Source organism: Giraffa tippelskirchi, chromosome 2 (genome assembly GCF_054371585.1).
Source record: "Giraffa tippelskirchi isolate mGirTip1 chromosome 2, T2T-mGirTip1v1.2.pri, whole genome shotgun sequence".
NCBI classification, from domain to species: domain Eukaryota; kingdom Metazoa; phylum Chordata; class Mammalia; order Artiodactyla; family Giraffidae; genus Giraffa; species Giraffa tippelskirchi.
The window spans coordinates 175,235,455-175,251,716 of NC_137276.1; the positions used below are offsets into that span (position 1 = coordinate 175,235,455).

Below are 16,262 nucleotides of genomic sequence, written 5' to 3' on the forward strand. Positions count from 1 at the left end.
ATGTCTTACTCTTTGCCACCCCATGGACTATAGCATTCCAGGCTCCTCTGTCCTCCACTGTCTCCTGGAGTTTGCTCAAATTCATGTCCACTGAGTCAATGGTGCTATCTAACCATCTCATCCACTGTCGCTCTCTTCTGCTTTGCCTGATTTGATCTCCTTGATATACTACTACATTACTAATTGATAAGGTAATTAAAATGCTAAACAAAGGATTTTTATATACAAAAATCAAATTTGATAATGTAGGACTATATTTAATCTTAAAATATCCTCATTACCGGCACAAAAATGAATTTTATTTTGAAGAAAAGATACTGTTTAGAGAATGTATTGCTATATACTGTGCATGCAACATACTATCTTCCCATTTTTCCTGTAAATTTCTATACTGAACAGTGACCCTCAAAGAACTGGTGTGCTTAACAGAATAACATTATCAGAAAATGAGAGAGTTTAATAACTCGAGAGAATTTGATAACTATTTTAACTATTGCTGAGTTATTTGGAAATTCTTCAAATGAAATTACATTGGTCCACTAGGGCTTCCCTGGTGGCTCAGACGGTAAAGAATCCGTCTGCAATGTGGGAGACCTGGGTTGGATCCCTGGGTTGTGAAGATTCCCTGGAGGAGGGCATGGCAACCCACTCCAATATTCTTGCCTGGAGAATCACCATGGACAAGAGCCTGGCAGGCTACAGTCCATGGGGTCCCAAAGAGTTGGACACAACTGAGCAACTAAGCAAAACAATACCTTGCTTAAGAAGTATTTTCCTAGTCTGTATGAAGTTCAGATTGACTTGATTAAGTTCATGGAAAAATGTCAGTTTTCTTACAATTTAAACTTTTAATTTGAGGTAAGAGGTTTCCCTTTTGGACAAAAAGTTGCAGCCTGGAAGTGGTAAAATGTCTGGGGGTGGGTGAGGAACTAATGAAACTTTATTGTGGACTAGTTCACAAAGGAATACAAGATGTGTTACATAATGCAGCCCTTTGTTTGTGGAGCTTCTGACAGAATCCTGCAGTTTTAGCTCAGTTTTAGCTTGAAATGAAAGCTGCCACCAAAGTCCTCCCAAACTCCAAGCAGCTCTGAGTCTTTTTCCCCACCTCCTGCCATGATTACTCTGGCTTCTGATTAAATCACACCTTATATTTAAAGTCACTAACCTAAAACGACCCAAAGCTACTTATTTCTCTCTTCAACAGTTCCCCATTATTTGTAATACTTGGAATACTTGAAAATAGTTTCTGTCCTAACTTATGTAGCCTTTTCTCCCAAAGCAAATGCTCTAATAGTTTCCTCATTCATGGGTTCAAACGTCAGGTGAAAGATTTTGGAAACTAGTTAGCATGCTAAGGAGTCTGGAGCATTTGCGTGAGTTGCAACCATGCTACCTGAGGGACAGAGAAACTGTCATGTTAGTGCTATTTAACGAGTGCCGGCTCCTCACTTTAGTTTTAACAGAATCAGAACTGCATTGCCTTGTCTTCTCTATATTTAATAGAAATCTTATTTGTATCATCTCTTCTTTAAAATATCCATGGCTTTGGGACTTAGTCTAATGTCTTCTTTCTTACTTAAAACATATTTTGACTATTTTTAGAAAACTTTTACAAGTTTGTTTTTATTTTATTACTAACTAAACTAGGTTGTAACAAATTCTTGACATAGAACTTCTTATTTTAGACTCAGTTTTTTCTGTTTTGACCTGGTTTAATCCTCCTTTCTCAATACAGATTTCCCCTTTGCTTTCAGAGTGAGCATTTCATTACATTTATTGAATGTCTAGTATATATACTCAAGATATGAAGCCAATGAATATTTATTACATACCAAGAATGTGACTGATGTTTACCATCTAGTTAGGAAGAACAGTTTGGATAATTCAACTTATGAAAGTTATTTCTTGGTTAGAAATGTGTTCTGTAGCAAAAATTCTGACCTGAATGTCTCAAACAAATAGGGGTTTGTGTTTCTCATGTAACAAGTCCAGAGGTAAAGAGCTGCTGGTATGGATAAAGTGAGGGCCAACATCTCTGTGTTTCTCTTTTCTTTTTTATTTATTATTTCATGTTTGTTGCTTTATGGTCACAAAATAGCTGCTGCAGCTAGAAGTGTAATGTCCATACTCAAAGGAAGAAGAGGTAAGCAGAATGATTGCTTTTTACCTCTATCATAAGGGAAAAAACTTTCTCAGAAACCAGCTTCTCAAGCAGATTGCCACATAGATCTTATTGACTAGAACTGGGTCCCAAGGCCCCCCTTGGTTGCTAGGGAGGCAAGGAAATCAGGGAACAGATTTGTCATAATTGGCTTAGAAATATCATAACTCATCATTCAGGACTGAGCACATTGCCACTCTGAACAAAATAGGAGTCTGTAGGTAGGAAGAAATTTGGGAATGGATATTGAGTAGGCAATGGTGTCTGTTCCAGCTGTACTAGTCTAAAAAAGAAAAAGAAAGAGAATTAATGTAGACCACAAAAACTGGGGAACAATTTATAGACATGATAAAACATAACCTAGGCTATGAGGTAATTAAAGCAATTAGACTGATAAAAGAATGACACTAGGACACTCCAACTAAGAGAAGAACAAAAGCTTTAAGAAAGGAACATATGCTATTTATGGGAAGTAGACACTGCATTGTGAATTCCTTAATTCTTCGAAGGTAGGAAGTAAGGCTTATTCCTATTTATTCTCCTAGTGTCTCACACATAATAGATGCTTATTGAATCATAGTAAATGAATGCATAATATTCCAACCCAGAAGTCCAGATATGATTTAATAAATCATGGAGATAATAGAATAGAAAATTAAAATTTAGGACTCCCTTGGCAATGCCAAGAAAAGGGAAATACTAATATAGTCTGGCTACACTCTGGAATACTTGCTGGGTAGTACTGGAACCTGGGACATCTAAGGAAGTAGAGCAAGAAATGGAGGCTGCAATATTAAGTTAGTAATTTGAACTTAGTCCGTAAAAACTTGATTATGTTTCTGGAGTCAAGTTTTGGTAATATACAAATGTTAGCCTCCATCAGGCCCTCCAGGTATTGGAAGCATCAAGTCTGTTGCTGTCACTTGTCCCCCTTTTCTTCAAGTTCTGTTCTCTGTAACCTTCAGAAATTTCTACTATGAAAGGAGCTCTGGAAAAATGTTAAGTGGTTCATGGGAGATTCCTAGATTCCTACTTTATAATAATCGACATTTTACTTTTATCCAGTTTCTGTTCTATGCCAGTCTCTCTGCTGCAGTTTTTAGGAGATCATTAAAATACCTGACTACAAATTGTTTATATTCTACCCAAGAATTTAAATCTCTTGATTGTTTTAAGTGAAGAAAAAGAAATTTAATACTGTTCAAAAAAATTAAGTTGGTCAAAAGGATAATTTGACTGGCTTTTATTGTTATGGTACAAATTCAACTCAGAGTTGCCAGACAACTCAGGCAAGAGTCGGACAGACTTGTTTCTGCAAATACCACACGAGTAACTTCCACTAAAGAGAAATTATCTTTCTCATAGTCTTGCTCACTTTCTATTTAACCAAGGATAAACTGTCTTGTCCTACTTTGTTTCCTGAACCCTAGAATTTAAATTTGGCTTACCATCTACAATATTGCTAGATGGTTTATTATTTCATAATAGTAATAATAACTGAAATAATAATTGAAAGTGATTTCATTTTTGAATTGCACATCCATAAATCCCGCATAATTTCAATGATTTGCAACTCCTTTTTGTTTTCAAGACCTTAACTTTACACAAAAAATATGCCAATGGAGTGGGGATAGGCATAGTATTAAAATGTGTAAACTTAGTAATGGCATTTCTAACATGCTTATGGTCTATGGTCATTTGGTGAAGTTTGCTTATTGCTTTAGGCTTAAGCCTCCTTGGTTAGATTAGAATGTGTGTGTGTGCTAAGTCACTTCAGTCGTGTCAAACTCTTTGCAACCCCGTGGACTGTAGCCCTCCAGGCTCCTCTGTCCATGGGATTCTCCAGGCAAGAATGCTGGAGTGGGTTGCCATGCCGTCTTCCAGGGATCTTCCTGACCTAGGGATCAAATCCAGGTCTCCTAACATTTCCTGTATTGGCAGGTGGGTTCTTTACCGCTAGCACCACTTGGGAAGCCCTGGATGAGAATACTTCAGACTATTTAAGCTGAAGAGTACTTTTTATTTTGGCAAAAAAAAAATTTTTTTATTGATTGAGTTATATATTTCCAGTGACAGGTCTGTAACTATTCCTAAGACTTAACATTATTAATATTGCACTTGGATAAGTCACTTAGTTTATCTGAGCATCAGTTTTCTCATCAAAATGAGGCAACTGAACTTACATGATCTCTAGCTATTTTCAGCTCTGAAATTGTATGATTTCATTTTTCAATTCAATTCAACAAACATTAATGAAATACGTATAAAATGCAAATCAACATGGTAGAGCCCAGATGGATACAGAGATAAATAACACGATTTTTTCATGCAAGGAGTTTGCAACTGGTTGCATTCAAGATTGAGGTGTATATTTCCCAACATGTCCTAGCTCCTCATGTTTGGGATGTCATTTATGAATGATGGCATATGATTTATTTCCAAAGGGGAGGAAATTCATTCATTTGTTAATATTTCTCATATCTGAATTTGGAGAAACTAAAAAGGGGTCTGAACTATTATTTTAATTATATTGTGCAATTGTATCCTACCCTCATTGCAGAGAATTTGGAGCCTTCCAGACCATTATCACATCCATCCCTAAAGAAGTCCAATGAAAATAGAAAGAGGTAAATTAGTTATCCATATTTTAGTGATAAATAACTCTAGATTTCCTGGAGATATACAATGAGCAAGTGAGCAGGCAAAAACCCTCACCCCAGGACTGCATAAGCAGCTTCCCTTGTGAGTAACAGTTTCTTTTAGCAGATTCTGCAGAGCCTGATTGCTAACCTGTCTTCCACACCTGATCCTTCCTTATTCTTTATCTAAATAGCAGCTTAGTCACTGATGATTTCAGATGTATCACCAGGAAAAAAAAAGGGGGGGATGTAGTGGAAGAATGGAATGTATACAACAACAGATGTGACATGCAAGCTGTGATATAGTCATATAATGTTCCAGTCTTCAGTTTGCATTAAAATTAGAAGTGAAGAAAAGTTGAGGACTCTGTCAATCTGATCCATAAACATTTGTCTGTAGGCCCAGCAGCCGTAAAGAAACCTGTGTCACTCTAAACATGCCACCCTGGAAACTCTGTCTCAATCCTTAGTATCACTAGAATTTTCCTAACCTGCTTTTGAGGGAAGTTAGGAACATAATGAATTTTCTTCTTTTTTTTACAAATTCTGCAAGCAGCTCCTTGGAAACAGGTGATTATATTTCCTTCTTTACCTAAATCTTCCTAGGTAGTAAAAAAGTCATATCCGTGTTTCATCTCATGGTTTCCTTAGTCAAAAATTTGCATCCAAGGCCTAGGAAAATGTTTGGTCTTCATGACTGAATGTTTAAACAGGTGCACACTTCACTGGTCTGGCTGAGGAAAGGTAGTCTCCTCCTTTTGGAATCCATGACGTTAAGAGAAAGATTCTCATGCCAGCTTTTATGAATGCCTGTGAAGGAGAGTCAGGTAATTCTTAAGACTTATTACCTGGGTTACCAACCCACTTGCATCCCTCCTATTTTGTGTTCTCATGAAGAAATTGATTTAATAGATTCAAGATATTATTAAATACATTCTGCATTAATATTATATGTCCTCTTTGAATCCAAGTGGCAATACAATAGAATTTCGTTTTATAAATAACACCTTTCAAGCTAACACCACAGGGCACAGTACAAAAGAATCAAAATAGAACACAAATGCTGTAATCAAATGCAGACCCCAGGAAGGCTGATTAAAAAGGCATGTTGCTAGTAAGAGCAGCCGACAGGGTAAATATAGTGGGTCAGAGCGGAACAGCCAGCTGAACAGAAGGGCACTCTAAAATAAAATGGGCTTGCCTGCCTGATTCACATGGACTTATGATTCTCCTTTGTCATCATTTCCTTTTGGACTCAACAATTGCAGGGGAGAGGTGTGCATATCTGTTTGCTGGGGAGATGGGGATCAAATGTATGTAAGGTTATTAGGTTTATCCTCAGTCTTCACACACAACACAAACAAAAGAAAATCCTAAAGACAATCACTTGTCTAAAATCCTAAAGCAATGCCTACAGTATGATTGTGAGACAGCCCAACAGGGCTGGCTTTGCTTGATAATACCACTGGTTTTCAGAAAACACGACTAAAGGAAGCCAGTAGATCCTTTCCATAATAGTGAGAGCAGATAGTACTACTATGACCAGGCATCAGTAAAAACAGATAAATGGGTGAGACAGGTGCTTTGTGGCCTTAGCCTTGAGCCAGTCTCCTCTCCATAGTACTCACTCCTCACCCAGTTGCTTTCTGTGCTCTCAGCCTCTTACCACCATACAACCCTTTCTAATGTCAAGGGTTTGTGTTTTTAAGCCTTACCTCTAGTTATAGAATAAACAGTTCTGCCCTCTTCTAAAAGGAAGAAAAGAGTTAGGTGAAAACAGTTGAGATATTTAAGTATACCTCCCCATCCATATGTAAAATCCGTTTTGTCAGTGATCACTGTATACCTTAAGGAATGCTTCCCAATGTTCATTTACTTAAGCTTTTCTATTTAATATTGAAGGTAGAACAATATAGGGCAAGACTCATAAGGAAAATTTCCTACTAAATATGTGATACATTTTTCTAAAATACAGCAACCCATAGTTAACAGCCTCCCCCAAAATGAATCATAGAACAGCAAATATGGGTTCTAGAGTCAATAAAAAGAAAAGGAGAGAGAAAGGAAAAATAATAGTTGAGCTCATTTTTACCACTCTTGAAGCTGTGGGTTGTTCATAATGACTCTCCTGATTTACCCACTTAGTTGAAATTCTGGACTGGGATCACCAATGCATAAATCTAGGTCAATAGTTTAGTATTTCTTTACATTTTTCATAATCTGTTAACTTTAAACAATTAAAACATATGTGGGCAGCATTTGGGGCTTACCCAGTGGTTTAGCAGTTAAGAATCTTCCTGTAGTCCAAGAGACACAAGAGATGTGAGCTCAATCCCTGAGTCAGGCAGATCCCCTGGAGGAGGCCATGGCAATCCACTTCAATATTCTTACTGGGAAATCCCATGGACAGATGAGCCTGGTGGGCTACAGTCCATGGGGTCACAAACAGCCCACATGACCGAAGAGACTGAGCACTCACGGGCAGCATTTGGTTGGGGGAGGTCATTATGCAAATACTAGTAGTGCCACTTTTATTGATAGAATATTATTGTCCTTAATTCTGACAATGCATATTTAATTATACAGACTTAGTGTATTAGCAAAGGTAAACAAGTCTAGTAAGTAATATAGTAAGAGAACACTGGATTGTAATCTCCAAAGTGAGTTATTTCATAAAGTGTATAATCTAATAACTCTGCCTGTTATCCATGTGCTGCCTCTCAGATCCAAATTCACCCTTCCTTGCCTGCTCAACAAAAATGTATCTGGCTCCTTTAAATATTTCCCTTTCCCAACTGTGTGTGTGTGCTTTGCCAGTGAGGATTCATAGAGACATTATAGGAGGAAGATGTTTCCCTTCCAGGTTGCCTGTACATTTTTGGCAGGCTCCTGCACTGTGCATGGTTCTCTAAAGCCTGGTTCCTGCAGCACACACTTCAGCCATGTTGCCCAGCAGCTGAAGTTCAGGTAGTTTCTCCAGTGTTCAGCAGCTACCTCCATTACCCACCACACATGCGCGCGCGCGCACACACACACACACACACACACACACACACACACACACACACATTGGGTGGTGGTTCACATGGTAGTGTGCCTCGGATGAAACAGCCTCCCTGTGAACAGTTTCCTGGACACCCTGGAATATAGATTTCCAGCCAGTTTTTCCGACACACTTCTCCAGCAGTTTCTCTGCCATTCACTCATTGGCTGTGCCTTGTCCAACAATGGGCTTCCCTGGTGGTTCAGTCAGTAAAGAATCTGCTTGCAATGCAGGAGACCCAGGTTTGATTCCTGGGTCAGGAAGATCCACTGGAAAAGGGAATAGTTACCCACTCCAGTATTCTGGCCTGGAGAAGTCCATGGACAGAGGAGTCTGGCAGGCTACCGTCCATGAGATTGCAAAGAATCAGACACGAGTGAGCAACTAACATTTTCACTTTGTCCAGTAAAGACTGGATCCTGGTCCAGAGGTGTAAGGGGCTCTTCCTCAGGCACTCTCTATCAGCCTTAGAAGTTGTGGCTCCTCCTTATATTTGCTTGTTCTTATATAATTTCAGTTCAGTTCAGTTCAGTCGCTCAGTCGTGTCCAACTCTTTGCGACACCATGAACCACAGCATGGCAGGCTTCCCTGTCCATTACCAGCTCCCAGAGTTTACCCAAACTCATGTCCATTGAGTTGGTGATGCCATCCAGCCATCTCATCCTCTGTTGCCCCCTTCTCCTGCTTCCCCCAATCCTTCCCAGCATAAGGGTCTTTTCCAATGAGTCAACTCTTCACATGAGGTGACCAAAGTATTGGAGTTTCAGCTTCAACATCAGTCCTTCCGATGAACACCTAGGACTGATCTTCTTTAGGATGGACTGGTTGGATCTCCTTGCAGTCCAAGGGACTCTCAAGAGTCTTCTCCAACACCACAGTTCAAAAGTATCAATTCTTCTGCACTCAGCTTTCTTTATAGTCCAACTCTCACATCCATACATGACCACTGGAAAAACCATAGCCTTGACTAGATGGACCTCTGTTGACAAAGTAATGTCTCTGCTTTTTAACATGCTATCTAGGTTGGTCATAACTTTGCTTCCAAGGAGTAAGCGTCTTTTAATTTCATGGCTGCAATCACCATCTGCAGTGATTTTGGAGCTCCAAAAAATAAAGTCAGCCATTGTTTCCACTTTTTCCCATCTATTTCCCATGAAGTGATGGGACCGGATGCCATGATCTTAGTTTTCTGAATGTTGAGCTTTAAGCCAACTTTTTCACTCTCCTCTTTCACTTTCATCAAGAGGCTCTTTAGTTCTTCTTCGCTTTCTGCCATATCTGCATATCTGAGGTTATTGATATTTCTCCTGGCAATCTTGATTCCAGCTTGTGCTTCTTCCAGCCCTGCATTTCTCATGATGTACTCTGCATATAAGTTAAATAAACAGGGTGACAGTATACAGCCTTGACGTATTCTTTTCCCTATTTGGAACCAGTCTGTTGTTCCATGTCCAGTTCTAACTGTTGCTTCTTGACCTGCAAACAGATTTCTCAAGAGGCAGGTCAGGCAGGCTGGTATTCCCATCTCTTTCAGAATTTTCCACAGTTTGTTGTGATCCACACAGTCAAAGGCTTTGGCATAGTCAATAAAGCAGAAATAGATGTTTTTCTGGAACTCTCTTGCTTTATCGATGATCCAGCAGATGTTGGCAATTTGATCTCTGGTTCCTCTGCCTTTTCTAAAACCAGCTTCAACATCTTGAAGTTCATTATTCACGTATTGCTGAAGCCTGACTTGGAAAATTTTAAGCATTTCTTTACTAGCATGTGAGATGAGTGCAATTGTGCGGTAGTTTGAGCATTCTTTGGCATTGCCTTTCTTTGGGATTGGAATGAAAACTGACCTTTTCCAGTCCTGTGGCCACTGCCGAGTTTTCCAAATTTGCTGACATATTGAGTGCAATACTTTCACAGCATCCTCCTTTAGGATTTGAAATAGCTCAACTGGAATTCCATCATCTCCACTAGCTTTGTTCCTAGTGATGCTTCCTAAGGCCCACTTGACTTCACGTTCCAGGATGTCTGGCTCTAGGTGAATGATCACACCATCGTTATTATCTGGGTCATGAAGATCTCTTTTGTATAGTTCTTCTGTGTATTCTTGCCACCTCTGCTTAATATCTTCTGCTTCTGTTAGGTCCATACCATTTCTGTCCTTTATTGAGCTCATCTTACATAACTTACAGTTGTCTTATCATTAGTTACTCCCTCATTACTCCAAACCCCTGTTGCAGTTAATAATTCTTCACATTAAACTTCTCCTATTCAAGTTACTGTGTGGTTTCTGTTTCCTGATGGACCACGACTCTTCCATGACTAAAAAAGATTGAAATAATCTGTATTGTTTGGGAGTAGGTAGCAGTAAATCATCTCTTTATGGAATGGATTAGCATTAGTGTGATGGGCCTTATCCCGGCCTCACTGTTAGAGGAACAAAGAGTTTTGAGAATTTGATGCTAGACTGAAAAGTGACTTAAGAATATGACACTGTGTACTATTTTTAACTGTACATATGGTTTTAAGGATCTGATTTTAAAATATTTTACTTGATTTCACTGAGAGTTTTGTAAAATGTAAACTGTAAAAAGGCAGACAACAAAAGCCTGGACTCAAAAGTAATTTGTTGGCCTTGAAAAGATATTGCAAAATAATAACACTATAATGTGAATATTTTGATTATTAATGCTAGGGAAATAATGATTCCCATGGTTTTTTGAGAACTCATAGCAACAGGGGTAGATGGAGCTTCCCTGGTGACTCAGAGGGTAAAGAATCTGCCTGCAGTACAGGAGATGGGAATTCTGTCCCTGGGTCGGGAAGGTCCCCTGGAGAAGGGAATGGCTACCCACTCCAGTATTCTTGCCTGGAGAATTCCACAGACAGAGGAGCCTTGAAGGCTACAGTCCATGGGATTGCAAAGAGCAGGACATGACTGAGCGACTAACACATACACACACACACATACACACACTGTTATTATCCTTATTTTACAAATAGAGAAATAGAGGTTCTGGAAGGTTAAGGAACTGACCTAACATGCTTTGTGTAGTACATCTCAGGGCCAGATTTTGAGCTTAGATCTGACTGTGAGGCCTGACTCTGAACCATTGCCCTCTGCTATCAGAACACTAGTACTGAAATAAATAGCGAGCTACCTGGGAGACCAAACACAGAAGACTTGCTTGTGTTGTTTTCATCAAAGATCCAGAAAGAGATACTCTAACATAGCCTTAAAATGCATAGCACACCTTGAGATATTTCTGAGACAACTTGTTACTCTTACCTAAAAATATATGGACAAGCTGGGTGAACACTGATGATCAAATCCCTAGACCCAAAGTGTTAACTGTGTATCAGAACCCCAGCAGCCTTGATTCAGAGCTGAATTGAAGGCAGATGAAATATTAACAGCAGTTCTAGCAGCACAAAATGAAATATGAGATCCTGTATCAGAAATTATTAGTAACCTGTTAAAAGAAATGCTGAAAAATGGCAGTTACCAAATTAAAACTGGGAAACAGGGCCCAAATGGGAAATTTTGAAAAGTTTGGAGGAAAATAAATGACAGATTGTCCTCTTGGCTCTTATTACTATGCCATCCTAAATCCTACTTGGCAATACATGGTGGAGGTGAAATAAGAACTGCATCACTGCCAGTGCTGGTCCTCAAATTTGTAGTCCTGAGTGTCTGTGAGGGTGTCTGCGATTGATTGGAAAAGTAGCTGGAATTCGGTAGCTTTATCTAAATTGAAGAGTCTGGAGACTCTTATTATGAAAGGCTTCCTCTCATTTGTGAATTGGCCCCTTTGCTCCACTTTTGGATGCCTGGCTTCCTCCATGCCGAGTTGCACTAAATGTTTCTACATGGGAAAGCTATTCTCCTTAAATGCTTTCAAATTTAAAGCATCTATCTGGATATGTTCATGTTTATGACTCAAAATATCTAGCATCAGAAAAAAAAAAGAGAGAGAGAGAAAGGTTACAAATACCAAATACTGGGTAGTAAATGAAGGCGATATTTTTCCATCAGTAACTGAGAGCAGAGAAATGACTAGAAGCAGAGTTGCTGAGCAGTTGGTGCCAGAGAGAAAAAGGAAATGAGCTATAGAACCATAGAATCTTCATGTTGGCAGAGACTATGGAGTTCATGCAGTCCAACCCTATCATTTTTCAATGAAGACACTGAGACGTGGGGAGTTAAGGGACTTGACTTGCCCTAGACACAGAGTTGTTTACTGACAGTCAGGCCAAAAACATTTCCCAACTCCCAGTCTGGAACTCTGTAGTTCAGCATGCTACTGCCATTCTCTACTGAAAATTAACACTAACCCAGCCTGGAACATAGAAGAATTCAGCATCTGTGAGAAGCAAGAAAAATGAATTCTGAGATGGAAATCAGTCTGAGAAAAAGAGAGGGGAAATGAATGATTCTCTTTCACTGTTATTCTTTGGCCAACTTTTCTAAAGGTATTTTATATCAGTTTACTCCTCCATCCCTTTCTACAAAAAAAAATAATAATAATAAAATAATTTGGTTGTAATTCCCCAGGCTTTATATTTACACGTTCAGATTTTATTTACTTTGAGAATTCTCCCATGTACAAGTTGTCTTGATTAGTTCATGTGTGACATTGCCATTGATTCCTGTTATTTATATGGGCTTGACTCTTTTTCCTAGCACTTAAATGTGCTCCAGAGTCCTTGTAGGGAGAATCTTCTCCCAGGGACACCCTAACTAAGGATCACATGTGTATTTAAGGTGCAAGAATTATATTCTATTAACCCTTGTATTCTGTTAACTTCCTGGAAAACTTAAGCCATATGTGGGCCTTACAATAAAGCTCATGAGTTAGGTGAAATAATTTTATTTGGAAGCACAGGATGCTTTGAAATAAACCAGCAACAAAAGAGGGACAATCAAAATGTTTCCGTAGGATACCCTGTGAAATAGCAGTATGGGTCTTTCAGACAAGTTGAATATGTTTCAGAATAGAGCAACCGGAAATGAGAGAGTCAGACAGTATGATGAAAACTGCAGATGGAGTGCTTCGCATGGGAAGTGATTATATACAAGAAGAGGGCTCAGGAGCAGGTAGGCGTGGGGTTGGAAAGGAGTGGGTAACTGAAATAAGAGAAGATAATGCTTGACCAGGTCTAGTAAAATATTCCCTGCCGCAACCACTGTTCCATGAAGAGACTGAGCCAAGAGGCCTGAATAAGCTAACCTGAAGTTCAGCATTGCCATCACTGTGGGTGCAGCAGGCAGAGCACACCCGGATTTGTGTTACACAGTAATCACTGCTGGGTGTCAGCATTCATCAGCCAGATGGTCAGACCCACAATTAATCAATTAGGCTGGGATGATCAACTGGACTAAGTTTTCCCCTTTGGTAAAAAACCCTCATCATGCAGTCGAGGCCAATAGCACTTTTATCCTGTTGCTTTTGGAGATGCTTCTAAAAATCCCTCTTTTCTTTTTCAGGTTTCTGGTTACTTAGTGTTATTAAGTTCCAAGCTGCTTAGACAATATAGATACCTCAAATTGAGATTTTTAACATAATAGGTTTTTAACATCCTCTGTGTTCATACATAACATTTCAAATCTCCAGATAGAAACAAGCTTTTTGAAGCAACATTCTCTGAGGAATTTACTAGATTTAAGGTCTTCCCATTGGATCCTCCGAATCCATTGCCACAACACTGGAAATGATTCTTTCACTGAGTACTTATGAAGATGACAGGTTAATACGATACAAACAATTAACATTTCATTGAATATCCAACCTGTGATAGATACTACCGTGATAAGGATCAGCAAACATTGATTCCATCTTTATAATAATTCACGGTGATAATATTCCATTTCAAAGAAAAGAAAACTGAGGCTAGAAAATTCATTTTCTTAAGGTTAAGCATTTATCAAAGATGTGGTAAGATGATTTAATGATCTCTGGAATGAAAACTAAAAAATTATTCTACATTTTTTTACACATCTTACACAACCGTTCATCTTTAGATGGTAACAGGAATATATAGTGGGTCTTTATTAGTTCTGTCTAAAGCTCTGTAAAGAAATCTTTTACTAGTCTTTCCCAGCCCTGTTGTTGGTGTTGTCTTTTTCCTGCAATTCTTGCTGTACCCAATCTGACTTTTCAAGTTGCTTTCTCCCTTGTTTGGGGGCCATCACCACTATTTGCTGACCATTCTGTCCCCACTTCAGTTTCCTTATCTAGAAACGCTTCCTCTAAGTTTGTTTCCTACATTAAGTCTTTTCTTTACCCATTGACTCATTCAGGCTATTAGCCTCCTCCAAAAAAATGTCTGTTAATTGATTTATTTTTTATGTTGAACCTGTTTTTTTTCCTCTGGCTGTTTTATTTTCCTTCTCCTCTTGCTATATAACAGTACTACTGCACAGGAAGAGGCGTTGGAAAGTCCTGTTGACAAGAAATGTCACTTGCTGATGGAGGTCCATGCTGACCCCATGGAACAGAAATATAGACGCAATCTCATATTCCCTTTTTACTTCTCTCCTTTCTCTTAGCTCTTCTCTACTGCCACCCAAGCTTAATTTGAGTGCTTCTGTTTAACCATTTTGTGACCAGATTTTGCGGGCTTTGCAAGGATATCATTGACCCAAATGCACATCTTTGAGCTCTTAGGCTTTTACTTATAATCACATTATTTTATGGAACATGAGGCTTCCTGTTATGATTTTACTGTAGTGCTTTTCTTTTATTTGTTTGTTTTGCTACTTATCAAATGGGGAAAGCAATTCCAAAATACCACAGGATAGTGTATAGGTAACCACTTTTTCTTAAATCAAGTTTAGGAGCATATGGAAAAAAGATATTACAGAGATCTTAATGAGCATCTTTTCTCCTCCAGGGCTCTACTGATGCCCCCTTTTTCTGTCTGTGGTACTCTGATTTGTTCTTGCTATGTTTGGTAGGCAGCTGTTCTAAGTTTTTCCCTTGCTGCTCCTTTTTGTACAGTCCTTCAATCTTCACCCCAGAGCTGATGAGGCTCTTTCATTTTGACCTGCAGTATCTCTGTGAATTGCAGAGCTGAGCCCTGCCATCTAAACTGCCTTTCTGCTTCATTTTGCTCCTGACCTAACACCCCCACCCCCCCACCCCTGCTATTCCAGGCCTGGCCTCTCATGACCAGAGACTGCTGACTCATCCTGGCCTGTGCCAAGCTGTGCAGTCGCTTAGCGATGTGGACAGGAGTCGAAGGACTAGAATGAGATCACTGAACTCATTTCACTTGTTGCTTACGGTACAGTCCAGCATGAGCTGGAAATGTAGGAACCTCAGCCTCCCGAGCAGAAAGAGTAAGTAGATTAAACACACCGCATCACCAAGCCCTCAACAAGCAATAGTGGGGGGGGGGGGGCTGGCTTTTTCATGGCCGTGTCTAGGGCATTCCGGTTCATCAGGAATGTTCCTTTGTCCTCTCTTCTTCCTCCACAATCGCACCCTCCCCCCGCTTCCCTGAACTTCCCTTCTGAAAATGTCCGGATGGCACAGCAGTCATCTGGGCAGAAATGAAATTTTGCTAATAAGCAGCCTCCACAAGAAATCCTAGAACAGTGACACTGTTGAAACTGCTTATGTGTCTACTGGGAACTGACGTGAACTTCCCAACAGAATTCAAGGAGATGAAAAAAATATATATCTTTTTGTTGTCCTTTTCTTTCTGATTCTCTTTTCCTTTCTGTTTTGAGGGAGGTAGTTTCAGGAGTAATGGCTGCATTCTGGTGTGGTGTAAAGTTTTCCGTCGGGAGACAATAATGTACATTCCTCTGGCAGGACGGGATGGGTTTTTTTTTTTTTGTTTCTCTTGCTGTTGTTTATTTATAAGACATTTCCTCTCAGTTAGTGGAAGTTAGATCGTAAGAGGCTCCAGTGATTTTCCTTCCACCTCCCCTCCCTAATTTCTGTGCTTCAGCACTCTGGAACACCGTGAACTCGACGAACTAATCAAAGCAGGGAGCTTAGCAGCCAGGCCTGGACAGCCTCGGGAGTCTGTGCTGATTCTCAGGCGACACTCCTTGGATCAGGAACCACAGTCCTGGTGAGTGGTGAGGTTCCAGAATTTGATGTGTCAAGGATTCTATTCTTGGTGTTTCTGAGGCAGTCAGAAAATAATGAGTGTTTTTTAAAAGGAAAAAAAAATGGAATATTTTTTTTAAAAAGCTACCAAACAATCCAACGGCCTGATGAAGATTTTACTATGTACAGCTGAGAGCACTCTATGGACAATGGCTGAGCCTTGAGTCTGTGCTCAGGAGGAGCCTACAGGCTTAGGTTTCATGCTGCCACCGATGGATGTCAGCCTTGACATGCCTAGCAAACATGCTGGTGGGAGGAGAAAGATAGGTGAGTGAGTGCGGCTGGGAGGTAGCAGATG

At 39.7% G+C, this 16,262-nt stretch overlaps 1 protein-coding gene across 48 annotated transcripts in view; it reads left to right on the plus strand.

The window, feature by feature from the left end:
- Positions 1-16,262, plus strand: part of ZBTB20 (zinc finger and BTB domain containing 20) — an 825,041-nt gene that overhangs the window by 514,657 nt on the left and 294,122 nt on the right. Inside the window, exons 8-9 of one of the 48 annotated variants that reach the window (XM_081572026.1) lie at positions 14,998-15,183; positions 15,801-15,926. The exons of 45 other annotated variants lie outside the window; for them this stretch is intronic. The gene's annotated coding sequence lies outside the window, so the exon portion shown is untranslated. Of the gene's footprint in view, positions 1-14,997; positions 15,184-15,800; positions 15,927-16,262 lie in introns of those variants that run through there. 2 more of the 48 variants (XM_081572021.1, XM_081572058.1) reach the window with 2 other exon arrangements.